The sequence below is a fragment of the Drosophila subpulchrella genome, chromosome X, assembly GCF_014743375.2.
Source record: "Drosophila subpulchrella strain 33 F10 #4 breed RU33 chromosome X, RU_Dsub_v1.1 Primary Assembly, whole genome shotgun sequence".
NCBI classification, from domain to species: domain Eukaryota; kingdom Metazoa; phylum Arthropoda; class Insecta; order Diptera; family Drosophilidae; genus Drosophila; species Drosophila subpulchrella.
This window is the reverse complement of record NC_050613.1, coordinates 4,573,319-4,588,184: the sequence shown is the minus strand read 5'-3', so window position 1 is coordinate 4,588,184 and position 14,866 is coordinate 4,573,319. Positions and strand designations below refer to the sequence as shown.

At 37.7% G+C, this 14,866-nt stretch overlaps 2 long non-coding RNA genes across 4 annotated transcripts; both read left to right on the top strand.

Moving 5' to 3' along the window:
- Positions 1 to 3,946: 3,946 nt before the first annotated feature.
- Positions 3,947 to 8,018, top strand: LOC119556775. 3 transcript variants are annotated; one of them, XR_005220000.1, is made up of 5 exons: positions 3,947 to 4,065; positions 4,148 to 4,787; positions 4,858 to 5,027; positions 6,815 to 7,012; positions 7,073 to 8,018. It is a non-coding gene; the product is annotated as an uncharacterized LOC119556775 (long non-coding RNA). The 3 variants fall into 3 exon arrangements; XR_005219998.1 differs by having other exon boundaries at positions 6,815 to 8,018; XR_005219999.1 differs by having other exon boundaries at positions 3,961 to 4,065; positions 4,126 to 4,787; positions 6,815 to 8,018.
- A 3,643-nt stretch (positions 8,019 to 11,661) lies between these two features.
- On the top strand, positions 11,662 to 14,583 carry LOC119556037. Its single transcript, XR_005219951.1, has 4 exons — positions 11,662 to 11,803; positions 11,886 to 12,524; positions 12,595 to 12,771; positions 13,385 to 14,583. It is a non-coding gene; the product is annotated as an uncharacterized LOC119556037 (long non-coding RNA).
- Positions 14,584 to 14,866: the final 283 nt, after the last annotated feature.

The following is a 14,866-nucleotide window of genomic DNA, read 5'->3' as shown; positions in this document are numbered from 1 at the left end:
GCAAGATTGAAATGCGCCACCTACCGGCCAGACAGATTCAAGCGTTATGGGCATTAGAGTGGGCGTGGCAAATTTTTTTTGGATCAATCGATAGGTATTGACGAGGCCAATGCATTTCAGTTAAAATTTTTATCTAGCATAAAAATTGTGTGCGCCACAGGCCTCGCGTAACAAACTTGCGCTGCGCTCAAGGCAACGGAATGTAAATCTGAAATCTCAATTTTCTATCTTTGATAGTTTCCGCGGTATCCGCGTTCATATTTACGATTTTTTGAAGTTTTTGGGCGGTTTGTGGGCTATAAAATGGGCGTGGCAAACTTTTTTTTTTGGTCAATCGATAGAAATTGATGAGAAAAATTCATTTCAGTTAAAATGTGTATTCTAGCATCAAAACTGTAGGAGCCACAGTTTTGGGCGGCTTGTGGGCGTTAGAGTAGGCGTGGCACTCTGCTGAATCAAACTTGCGCTGCGCAGGAATCTCAGAAATCTGCATGCCTAATTCCAGCATTGTAGATCTTATAGTTTCCGAGATCTCAGCGTTCATCCGGACAGACGGACAGACGGACATGGCTAGATCGACTCGGCTAGTGATGCTGATCAAGAATATGTATACTTTATGGGGTCGGAAACGCTTCTTTCTGCCTGTTACATACTTTCCGACGAATCTGGTATACCCTTTTACTCTACCAGTAACGGGTATAACAAACGCTCATTAAAAGAAAATGTTACAAAATGTGGGCGCTAGACGGGTTTTAGTGTTATAGTCGTTTATGGGCGTCAGAGTGGGCGTGGCACCCTGCTTGCACAAACTTGCGCAGGAAGCCCAAGAATCTACATACCAAGTCCCAACACTCTAGCTCTTATCACTGTGGACGGCAGTACATGTAGTTGCGAAGCGCGCAAAAGAGCATGCGAAGACAACTACTATATATAGCTGCAGAATTGAAAATCTGCAATTATGGTCCGATCGCAACGAGTGATACACCAATCGAAAGGTATTGCAAAAGAAGAAGATTGCATACCAAGACTTTCAAAATATAGATTTGTTTGGGAGAAACAGAGGTGAAAGTGTAAAAGTAAAAATGTAGAAAATTGGAGCTGCTGGATACGGTGGGGATAAAAGCCCCCGGCTGTTTAGCTTGTTTTATTCTTACTGAGAGTACGCGTCGAATGACATCTCATTTGTTGAAATCCGATGTTCCGTTCAAAAGTAATTAAAAAATCCAGATTTTCTTCTTCTTCCCAAAATGAAAATGTTTGTCCCTTTGTTTGTGGGTTTATATGCATCCCATCTTAGTTAGAAGTTAGTTTTAGAAACCCTATGGGTGTATAAAGCAGCTTGAAATAGAAAACGTTTGTTCTACGACTTTTGGAAAAACCCGCTAGTGTAGCGGGAAATAAAAAAAGCCAGATTTAAAATGCTTATAGTATCTAAACAACTGATGCTACAGAAACGTGCTATATATATATCTCTGAAAAGATAATTTAATTTGCTAAATACTTTTCATACAGTAAAATTGTCTGAATATAATAGATTTAGAGTTATGACAAAAATTTATTTTTTTAAACCACTTTTTGACTATTTTCTAAAAATTGAGTCGAACGATTTCTTTTTAAATTTTAAATCATATAGCCCTTGAGATTCCTCAACTTTTGATCTGTAAAATTTTTTGCCCTAAAAACTACCGTATACGAAATATTTCATACTTATTGGAATAAACAAGAAAAAAACCAATTTGATTAAAAATGTTCTTATTAGATTTTTTCAAACGGAAAATCTGTTATGGTTTTAGGGTCCTTTACTTGCATTAAGCTAATTGAAATAGGAAACTTGATCTATTTGTTTTACCACTTTGGAAAAACCCGCTAGTTCGGCGAGAAATATAAGAAACGACAGCTTTCTCTTGGAATCTGAAACTATACAGCCCTTGAGATTCCAAACTTGTGCTATTAAAATATGTAATTGAAGCGATAAAACTTGTTATTAAAATGTTTGATATTCATGGGGACGACTCCTAGTCATGGTATTGGGGTACTTAAACTCTTGTGCAAAAAAAAACTTCTGATATCAAACAAAAACACCTCTTAGCGAGGTAAAAAGTAGTGGCGAACGCGCCTTTAACAAAAATTTCTGATATCAACAATTGTGACGAAAAATAATATTACATTCGATAAAATAAATAAACTATATTAAATTTATGTATTCGGCACGCTACAACATAAAATTTACGTGTAGGTAAATAAATATTTACTGTTGCGGGCCGAAATCAAACGTAGTTGACCAGCTTCTATTTATCAATAAAAATTGGTGGATTACCGTATTTAATGTGTAATTGTAAAGAAGATCTCAAGTCTAGCGGCTGGACCGCTACTAACAAAGCAACGGTTTTATGGTTTTGGATATTCTTTTTATTTTTACTTTACTTTTAATATTATTAAGTTTGACAAATGAAGATTTAAATGGAAAAATAAATAGCACACAAAAAATTAAAATTCTAAGTTTATTAAAATTTTAATCGAATTTTTAAAGAATACCCTTATTGTTTCAGCTTTTTTTTAAAAGGAAAAACCTATACATTACAAAATTTGTTTAATTCGTTATTATCGCGATAGTATCGATGGTTTCCGAACAAAACCTCGAAAACATCGATAGGGTCAATATCGATGTTTTGCCAGCTCTATTATAGTTTTCGAGATCTCAGCGTTCATACGGACAGTCGGACAGACTCACATGGCTAGATCGACTCGGCTTGTGATCCTGATCAAAAATATATATTATTTATGGGGTCGTTAACGCTTCCTTCTGCCTGTTACATACTTTCCGACGAATCTAGTATACCCTTTTACTTCAATAAGTACTCAAATAATCATTTAAAAAAATGTCAGGAAAAGTACCGCAGAAAATGTTTGCCGAGAACCAGCAAACATGTCCAGGCCACGTGCCCTTGTTATACCCTTGCAGAGGGTATATTGATTTCAGTCAGAAGTTTGCAACGCAGTGAAGGAGACGTTTCCGACCCCATAAAGTATATATATTCTTGATCAGCATGACTAGACGAGTCGATCTAGCCATGTCCGTCTGTCCGTCTGTCCATCCATTTCTACGCAAACTAGTCTCTCAGTTTTAAAGCTATCGGGCTGAAACTTTCCCAAAAGTCTTATATCTTTTGCAGGTAGTATATAAGGCGGAACCAGCCGGATCGGACAACTATAACTTATAGCTCCCATAGGAATAATCGGACAAATAAATGAAAAAAAATTATATCTTTGGTGTTTTTTAGCATATAACCTCCTAAGCTTGGAAATAACAATTTTTAAATAATTTTGAATTTTGAATTAAATTTTATCGAAATCGGACGACTATATCATATAGCTGTCATAGGAACGATCGGAAAATTTGTGGAAAAATAATATGAAAAAAATTATAGTTTCGGTGTTTTTCAACATATAACCTCTAACGCTTGGAAATAACATTTTTTATTTAGTTCTGAATTTCGAATTAAATTCTGCACGCTGAAATACAATATGCCTGTGTTTAGCTGTACGATTTTGCTAAAGCTTGTCGAATGATAAAAATTTAGAAAGTGTAATTATGGTAGATCTTATAATATATTTTCGTCACAAAAGTTAATATCAGAACTTTTGTTTGTTGAAGTGCAATCGTCACTAGATTTTTACCCCGCTAAGAGGTGTTTTTGTTTGATATACTTTATGGGATTGGAAACGCTTCCTTCTCCCTAAATCAAGTATACCCTTTTACTCTACGAGTAACGGAAATAATTACGAAAGCAGGCCTGTCTTTGTCCATTTGAACCCAGCATGATTGTAAAACTTTTTTTTAGAAGAGTCTAAAAATGAAACAATATTTTTATACCTTAGCAACCCTTTAAAAAGTTGAATTTTCATAGCACTAATCAACCCTAATGCTAGTTGTCAAAAAAAAATGCAGTGTTCCTTTAAATGTGCTAGTGCTAGGTGCTTGTAAAAATGGGAGCGGTTTTTAAGACGAAGGGCATTTGTGCCAACTTGGAGGAAATCTTTCTGCACACTTTCATTCAAGAAGCGGTGAGTTCTTGGGTTAAATGAAATCGGAAGTGGAATTATGTATATAAATACATTACTTAGCTGTCGTTCATTCTGTTCCTAGCTCGTAAAGGCAGGTTATAAAATGTACAACACCCTGCAGCTTCTATAAATAGGGTTTGGATAGAACCTGCTGGCGGCCTGTTATGCCAACATAGCCTACAAAGACTTGGGCAAGCTTCAAACGCGTCAGGCTGGGAGATCTGAACAGAACCGCCGGTTCCTTTGAGATTTTTCTGGAGCACAACAACCGATGTCAGAATGCCCTACTTGGAAGGGTCATTCTGAAACTGAATCAACACGACCCACGTCTCCATAGGGAGGGTACAAATCTCCTCAATACATCCTATGAACTTGATGAACGCCATCCAGTAGTCTTCAGTTTCTTGCTACCTACAACTATTTAATTGAAGATCACCAACTGCTGTAAATTTGGCTCAAATTTCCATTGGCTTCTGCGACATTGCGCAGCTGCAGTTGCTGTAAGGTGGCCAGAATCACCATGCAAGTGGGGAGTACATCTTCGCCAGGACATACTGCCAGAATTCAGAGAGTTTAGCACCAGAAGGCTTCCACGAGGCCAAAGAGAAGAAAATTCGGCGGTTATGAAGTTGTAGTGCCCTACAAGTCCATTATCGCCAAATATCTAAGCTATTATGACTGCCTAATGTCCCGCTCATAGACAACAACAATATTGCAGCCAGGTAAGCCCTTAATTATACTAAATTGAATAAGATTTCGAATAAAATATATTTGTAATGCATTATTCTTTAGGACCTATTCGGAAAGCTGAAGCTTAGCAAAAAGTCCTCTATCTTCGATGTGATCCTGCGTAGCTCGGGCAGTACGCCTTGATGACTCTATCTAAGAAAAGTCCGAAAAGCGCGATGAGAGGGGATTTGTCATTAGCCAGAAAACATCAGGAATATGCCTTGAACTTAAGGGTAAGATCAGATTTTCACGGTGCAATAATTCTTTCATCATGATCAGTAAGAAAGGAGCGTACAAATAGTACGCTACCTTTTCGTGATACATGATACACTGCTGCTGGCGTGTATCGATGAATAAAATTTCGATAAGAATTAACACAATTATTATTTAAAAACCATGAAGTAAGTTAAATTCTTTACAACTGTTCAGCACTTTTTGATTTTTACGTGTACATGATTTAACTACTTTCATGCTCTTTATACCCTTGCAGAGGGTATTATGATTTCAATCAGAAGTTTTCAACGCAGTAAAGGAGACGTTTCCCACCCCATAAAGTATATATATTATATTATATTGATCAGCATCACTAGATGAGTCGATCTAGCCATGTCCGTCTGTCCGTCCGTTTCTACGCAAACTAGTCTCTCAGTTTTAAGGCTATTGGGATGAAACCTTCCCAAAAGTCTTCTTTCTATTGCAGGCAGTATATAAGTCGGAACCAGCCGGAACGGACAACTATATCTTATAGCTCCCATAGGAATATTAGGAAAAAAATTTTAAGAAATTATATCTTTGGTGTTTTTTAACATATAACCACCTATGCTTGGAAATAACATTTTTTAATTAGTTCTGTACTTCGAATTTAATTTTATTAAAATTGGACGACTATATCATATAGCTGCTATAGGAACGATCGGAAAATTGGTGGGTTAATAATATGAAACAAATTATAGCTTCGGTGTTCCTTAACATATAACCTCCTACGCTTGGAAATAACATTTTTTAATTAGTTCTGAATTTCGAATTTAATTTTATTAAAATTGGACGACTATATCATATAGCTGCCATAGGAACGATCGGAAAATTGGTGGGAAAATAATATGAAACGAATTATAGCTTCGGTGTTTTTTGACATATTATCTTATACTATTTTTTAGTTTTTGGCAATTTAAGCCGCACCTATTGTGCGGTGAGCTTGGGTCACATTGTCTTTCGATAAGATAAGAGATCTATTAATAGATTCACGAGTTAGTTCACTTCGGGTTCCTGGAAGTTTTTTTACTTGAGCGAGCACAAGAAAAGCACAACCGTTCGTATCGACTGTCGGCATTGAACTCTAAAATAAATAAATTGAATTAATATGAGTAAACGTATAACATTTTAAAAAACACCGATTTTTAAGGCATATATGGCCTAATATGTTAAATTTTTTAATAACACTGTTCAGAAATAGTACCTTAAATTATTAATTAAATAATTATGAGCAAAACAATTATTATTTGATTAGTCCAACATAAATATATATACAAGGGTGGTCAAAAGTATTTTCACAAAACAAAAGTTAAATATACTCATAATATAAACTTACATCTTGTTAACTTTGGCATCAATGGAAAGGTAATTTAAATGCCGTTTGAATGATACAATACATTTCTTAACCCATGCAGTACTTATTGTAAAGGACGAGTTTGTGTGAAAATGTCCTTCTTGAACTTTTTTCCTCGACTTGAAAACTTAAATTTTTTGTAGCAAAAAGTTTCTTCAAACAAAAATAATAGTAACTGCAAAAAGAATTTTTCAAAAATCATTTTGCTTATATTTTTTATGATTTTGCGCTTTTTTGTACATTTGAAACAGAAGCACTGGTATTTGACAGTCAAGACACTCGACTATAGTGTTTCCTCACGTTTTTAAATGGAGTATGCATTTTTTTTCGTTTTGGAAAATTCAAACAATTTATTTTTATTGAGTATAGTAGTTACATAATTAATTATATTTAAGCTTTATTATAAATTTCTAGATTCTCCAGAGCAGTCCCAGAAACATTTAAGACGCCCGTTAAATTGGCTGCCAGGCTATTGAGCCACTACATCGGGAATTGAAGTCCCTGCATATTTCGAGACCATGTCCTTATCCATTTCCCCGTCCCTGAAGTGGATTTGGGCCAGTCCCATTTGGGGCAGAACATGCCTTCAGGTGCGAAACTCACGGAATCCTGGTAGTATATCATGGCGAATTTGTATTCCCCACTTGCATGGTGACTCTGGCCACCTTATAGCAACTGCAGCTGCTTAATGTCGATGACCAGCTGGTGATCTCCAGGGAAATAGTAGGAGGTCGCAAGAATACTTAAGCTACTTAATGGCGTTCATCAAGTTCATGGACCGCATTGAGGAGACTTACACCCTCCCTGCAGAGACGTGGGTCGCGTTGATTAAGTTTTAGAATGACCCTTCCAAGTAAGGGCATTCTTACATCGACTGCTGTGCTCCAGAGCCATCTCAAAGGAACGGCGGCACTGTTCAGATCACCCATCTTGAAGCGTTGCCCCTCGAAGATTGCTTAAGTCTTTGTAGGCCATGTTGGCAAAACAGGCCGACAGGAGGTCCTATGGAAGCTGCAGGGTGTTGTACATCTTATAACCTGCCTTTATGAGCTAGGAACAGAATGAAAGGCAGCTCAGGAATGTATTTACATATATGTAATTCCAATTACTAATCCTTTTAATCCAAGAACTCACCGCTTTTTGAATGCATGTGTGCAGAAACATTTCCTTTAAGCTAGGACAAATGTCCTTCGCCGTAAAAACCGCTCTCATTTCTACAAGCACTTAGGACTAGCACGTTTAAAGGAACACTGCGTTTTTTGACAAGTAACATTAGGGTTGCGATGATCCAGTTTAAGAATGACCCCTCCACGTAGGCCATTCTGACATCGACTATTGTGCTCCAGAGTCATCTCAAGGGAACGACGCCACTGTTCAGATCTGCCATCCCGAGAAAACAATGTCCTATCACAAAGAAATAGAGGGAATTTTCGACGAGAAGCCCGAGCAATCCCAGAAAGAATCCGCAACCACCAACAGGAGAGGTTGGACTCATGTCCGATCAGGAAAATAATAATTAAAATGCAAGCGAAATCTGGTCAGCGAATTGAATGGTTAAAAAAATGTACACATAAGCAAAAAAATAAAATGGTATTTGTTTCGAACCGTTCCAGAACAATTCATACTCCTTTTTTATCTGGGTTATAATGTCTTTATCCGTAAGTACTGTGTTGTTCTTTCTTACGAAACCCCCTCTCATTCTCTGTTTAAATAATTCATATCTTGCAATGCAAAAAAAAATTATTTTTCTTAAATATCTGGGAGAACCAAAAAACAACCATCAATTAAATTTCTACCTGCCCCTCTTCCTGCTCAGAGTGCTCGGGGCCCAGCCATACCCTCCCCGTCTTCTGGATCTAGCACTTCCAGATTAATGCAACATTTACGTGAGGCTTCTCCGTCTAGTGCTGGCTTTGAACTACTTATCTGCCGTAATGGCCAGATGATGAAAATGATGAAGCTTCTTATAAACCAGTTTATAGGCAGTTCGCCTTCTGACGAGTCCAAGATCAGGAGACATGTCTAGTGTAGGCATTCGTTTCTAATTTTGGAACGCCAATTGTCTCACTGGCCAGAGTCTCGAGTTAGAGCACTGTGTTACTGCTAATTCAATTGATGTGATGCTTGTTAACGAAACACATCTCAACAGCCGCTCACATCTTAGAATGTTTGGATATGATTTATTGACGACCAATCATCCCTCTGACCGTTTCGAGTCCGCTCTCACAATACTCCCCTTACAGTACAAACCCAAGTGTAAAATGTCAAGCTGTTGCAAATATCTTAAGCACGGACTTGGCCGATATCGTGATTGCTTATGCTTACTGCCCCCCACCTTTTCATGGTCTGCTCAAGCTTCTGGACAACTTTTCAGTATCATATTAATTCATAAACTCTGCAGGTCTTAGCTACAGGAGGACCACCTCACTTTCCTTCTGATGATGGTTGATGGTGCTTTTTATTGAGGATTTTGTCCAACTTTCTGAGTGTCCAACTCCAAGGCTTCTGTCTTGTCGGGTTAACATTGGACGTTTTAAGGATCATAAATTGGTAATGATGAGTCTACAGATCTCAGTTGTCCTCTGGGTATTGATGCAGTCGTTAATGACCTGACTGTAAACTTTAGAGTCTAAAGATTCAGTCTGCCGCTGCCACATCTAAATAATGCCCTGTTGAATTCTGGAATATCGACTCTGGTTGGGCAGAAGGGATCACTACGGCTACCCTGGATGCAAGCGTCATCCACAAGACTTTGCTATCCTTAAAAGAGCTGATTAATAATGATTAAGAAAAGGTTTATCTTTATTTATCACAAGACTCCCCGATTCATAAATTAGTTAAACCAAAAAAGAACACGAAAAAATGGACCTCAACAATTCAGCGATCAATAACAATATGTCAAAAATACAACAACCCTACAAACCAAAAATAATTATCAAATTAAAACCCGCCTGGGTTATTACACATATACAACAAAAATAAAACAACACCAGAAACATACCAAACACTCTTTAACGAAGCAAAATCACTTTTCCAAAATCACAACTTGATATACACCGACGGATCCCAACAAAACTGCATAACAACATTCGCAATCACCACAGAAACAGAAACCTTAGCATTCGGAAGTTTTCCTCCCTACTCTTCAATACAATCAGCTGAAATCTTAGGCATCCTAAAAATAATTCAAAAAATGCACGGTTAATTCGTTATATGCTCCGACTCTCTAGGAGCCATCGAAGCCATAAAAAACACACAAAACAATAACATGTACCCAGCCTTAATCCGTTCAATCCTAACGAAGCACTATCCAAAATTCAAAATCTTATGGACTCCAGGACACTGCAACATTAAAGGAAACGAGATGGCCGACAAAGCAACAAAGTTAGCACTAAATATGCCACTAATATACACACAAAACTTAAGCACAAAAGACATTAACAAATTCTTAAAACAACAACTCAACGAAATCATAAAGAACATACTTTTTAAATGCAATAATTGGTACCAAAACATCGACACAAATAACACATCGACTCAAACGTAACACAACAACAAATAACTCGCCTTGATCAAATTAAATTTACTAGACTGCGTCTAGGACATACAAGCCAGCCACATAAATAATATTTAGATCTCACCACCCACAAAACTGCCCAATTTGCCTTACACATGCCCCAATTAATATGGATCACATCCTTAATTCATGCCAAAAACATTAACGCCATATAGTACCTTAGAAACCCATCAATAGAAAACATCAAAACAATAATTACACATTTAAATGAAATGAAATTATTTCATAGCGTATAGAAACTCCTCACATCCCTCAAATTAAGAATATATGTAAACCTAAATGTTAAAAAAATTGTTAAATTAAGTAAATAAATGAATTGTTAAATAAAGTAAATAAATACGTAGTCGAAGGCCTCGTAGCTAGCACTACACCCCCAATGTTAGTATTCGTTTTGTAAACTTTACTATCATCTTAAATAAAATCAAACAAAAACACCTCTTAACGAGGTAGAAAGTAGTGGCGAACGCGCCTTTAACAAAAATTTCTGATATCAACAATTGTGACGAAAAATGATATTACATTCGATAAAATAAATAAACTATATTAAATTTATGATTTCGGCCCGCAACAGTACATATTTATTTACCTACATGTAAATTTTCTGTTGTTGGCAAAAAGTGTTAAACATCAAAAGTTAAGGAATCTCAAGGGCTACATGATTTAAAATTTTAAAAGAAATCGTTCGACTCAATTTTGAGAAAATAGTCAAAAAGTGGTTTTAAATAATAACTTTTTATCATTACTCTAAATCTATTATATTTAGCAAATTAAATTATATTTTCAGAAATATATAGCACGTTTCTGTAGCATTAGTTGTTTAGATACTATAAGCATTTTAAATCTGGCTTTTTTTATTTCCCGCTAAACTAGCGGGTTTTTCCAAAAGTCGTAGAACAAACGTTTTCTATTTCAAGCTGCTTTATACACCCATAGGGTTTCCAAAACCCTAAAACTAAGATGGGATGCATACAATCCCACAAACAAAGGGACAAACATATTCATTTTGGGAAGAAAAAGAAAATCTGGTTTTTTTAATTTCTTTTGAACGGAACATCAGATTTCAACAAATGAGATGTCATTCGACGCGTATTCTCAGTAAGAATAAAACTAGCTAAACAGCCGGGGGCTTTTATCCCCACCGTATCCAGCAGCTTCAATTTTCAAAATTTTAATTTTACACTTTCACCGCTTTTTCTCCCAAACAAATCTATATTTCGAAAGTCTTCTTAGTTTTTGCGATACCTTTCGATTGGTGTATCACTCGTTACGATCGGACCATAACGGCAGATTTTCAATTCTGCGGCTATATATAGAAGTCGTCTTCGCACGCTCTCTTGCGCGCTTCGCCACTACGTGTACTGCCGTCCACAGTGATTTTCGAGATCTCAGCGTTCATACGGACAGACGGACAGTCGGACAGACTCACATGGCTAGATCGACTCGGCTAGTGATCCTGATCAAAAATATATATTATTAATGGGGTCGGAAACGCTTCCTTCTCCCCAAATCTAGTATACCCTTTTACTCTACGAGTAACGGATATGATTACGAAAGCAGGCCTGTCTTTGTCCATTTGAACCCAGCATGATTGTAAAACAGTTAACTTTAACTTAACTGAAACGATATTTTTAAACCTCAGCAACCCTTTAAAAGGTTGAATTTTCATAGTAGTAATCAACCCTGATGCTACTTGTCAAAAGAAAATTTAGTGTTCCTTTAATTGTGCTTGTTTTTGGTGCTTGTGAGAAATGGGAGCGGTCTTAAAAACGAAGGATATTTGTGCCAACTTGGAGGAAATCTTTCTGCACACTTTCATTCAAGAAGCGGTGAGTTCTTGGGTTAAATGAAATCGGAAGTGGAATTATGTATATAAATACATTCCTTAACTGCCTTTCATTCTGTCCCTAGCTCATAAAGGCAGGCTATAAGACGTAAGCCACCCTGGAGCTTCTATAGACAAGGTCTGGATAGGACCTGCTGGCGGCCTGTTATGCCAACATAGCCTACAAAGACTTGGGCAAGCTTCAAACGCGTCAGGCTGGGAGATCTGAACAGAACCGCCGGTTCCTTTGAGATTTTTCTGGAGCACAACAACCGATGTCAGAATGCCCTACTTGGAAGGGTCATTCTGAAACTGAATCAACACGACCCACGTCTCCATAGGGAGGGTACAAATCTCCTCAATACATCCTATGAACTTGATGAACGCCATCCAGTAGTCTTCAGTTTCTTGCTACCTACAACTATTTAATTGAAGATCACCAACTGCTGTAAATTTGGCTCAAATTTCCATTGGCTTCTGCGACATTGCGCAGCTGCAGTTGCTGTAAGGTGGCCAGAATCACCATGCAAGTGGGGAGTACATCTTCGCCAGGACATACTGCCAGAATTCAGAGAGTTTAGCACCAGAAGGCTTCCACGAGGCCAAAGAGAAGAAAATTCGGCGGTTATGAAGTTGTAGTGCCCTACAAGTCCATTATCGCCAAATATCTAAGCTATTATGACTGCCTGATTCCCGCTCATAGACAACAACAATATTGCAGCCAGGTAAGCCCTTAATTATACTAAATTAAATAAGATTTCGAATAAAATATATTTGTAATGCATTATTCTTTAGGACCTATTCGGAAAGCTGAAACTTAGCAAAAAGTCCTCTATCTTCGATGTGATCCTGCGTAGCTCGGGAAGTACGATGATGATGATGATGACTCTATCTAAGAAAAGTCCGAAAAGCGCGATGAGAGGGGACTTGTCATTAGCCAGAAAACATCAGGAATATGCCTTGAACTTAAGGGTAAGATCAGTTTTTCACGGTGCAATAATTCTTTCATCATGATCAGTAAGAAAGGAGCGTACAAATCGTACGCTACCTTTTCGTGATACATGATACACTGCTGCTGGCGTGTATCGATGAATTAAATTATGCTAGGAATTAACACATTTAATATTAAACAAGGAGGAACGCTATAGTCTAGTACCTCAACTATCAGATACCCGTTACTCAGCTAAAGGGACCAAAGGGTCATGGAGATATGAAAGCAGCAAAGCTGCGCCACCTACCCGTGATCTCAATATATGGTTAAGTGGGCGGTGGACTGATTGAAGCGTTATGGGCGTTAGAGTGGGCGTTGCAAACATTTTTTATCTAGCATGGAAATTTTGGGCGCCACAGGTTAAGGCGGTTTGTGGGCGTTAGAGTGGGCCTTTTACTCTACGAGTAACGGGTATACAAATTTGAAACAAAAGAACTGGTATTTGACAGTCGATACACTCGACTAGAGCTTTTCTTCTTCTTGTTTTTTAATGGAGCATACATTTTTTTTGTTTTTTTAAATTTAAACAATTATTTTTGTTGTGTATAGTAGCTACAATATTAATTATATTTAAACTTTATTATAAATTTCAAGATTCTCCAGCGCAGTTCCAGAAACTTTTAGGTCGCCAGTTAAATTGGCTACCAGGCTATTGAGCTACTACATCGGGAATTGAAGTCCCTGCATATTTCAAGACGATGTCCCTATCCATTTCCCCGTCTCTGAAGTGGATTTGGGCCAGTCCCATTTGGGGCAGAACATACCTTCAGGTGCGAAACTCACGGAATCCCGATAGTATTTCATGGAATTTGTATTCCCCACTTGCATGGTGACTCTGGCCACCTTATAGGAACTGCAGCTGCTTAATGTCGATGACCAGCTGGTGGTCCCCAGTGAAATAGTAGTAGGTCGCAAGAATACTTAAGCTACTTAATGGCGTTCATCAAGTTCATAGACCGCATTGAGCAGACTTACACCCTCCCTGCAGAGACGTGGGTCGCGTTGATTAAGTTTTAGAATGACCCTTCCAAGTAAGGGCATTCTGACATCGACTGTTGTGCTCCAGAGCCATCTCAAAGGAACGGCGGCACTGTTCAGATCACCCATCTTGAAGCGTTGCCCCTCGAAGATTGCTTAAGTCTTTGTAGGCCATGTTGGCAAAACAGGCCGACAGGAGGTCCTAAGGAAGCTGCAGGGTGTTGTACATCTTATAACCTGCCTTTATGAGCTAGGAACAGAATGAAAGGCAGCTCAGGAATGTATTTACATATATGTAATTCCAATTACGAATCCTTTTAATCCATGAACGCACCGCTTTTTGAATGCAAGTGTGCAGAAACATTTCCTTTAAGCTAGGACAAATGTCCTTCGCCGTAAAAACCGCTCTCATTTCTACGAGCACCTAGCACTAGCATGTTTAAAAGAACAATGCGTTTTTTGAAAAGTAACATTAGGGCTGCGATGATCCAGTTTAAGAATGACCCCTCCACGTAGGCCATTCTGACATCGACTATTGTGCTCCAGAGTCATCTCAAGGGAACGACGCCACTGTTCAGATCTGCCATCCCGAGAAAACAATGTCCTATCACAAAGCGAACTTCAGCGGGTCCTAATATTATATTATAATCAGAAATAGAGGGAATTTTCGACGAAGAGCCCGAGCAATTCCAGAAAGAATACACAACCACCAACAGGAAAGTGTAGATACATTTCCGAACAGGGAAATTATGATTGTAATGCAAGCGAAATCGAATCTGCTGAATAATAAAGTGAACTCCAATTAATAAAATAAACATACAAAAATATTATTTGTTTCTAATTATACTAGAACAATTAAAACTCCTATTTTTATCTGGGTCATCGTTTCTTCTTTCGAAAGTTGTTTGTTCTTTTTGATGGACACCATTCCCATTCTCTGTTCAACAAATAAATTTCCTTTTATTTTACCCCTGCAGTCAGAAGTTTGCCACGCAGTGGGATACATTACGTCCATTTAAGCGACCACAAACGCAAGTCAATGGCGCACACGTTCTTAAAGATTTATTCAGTGTAATTTGCGTTTTAGTTTATTTATAT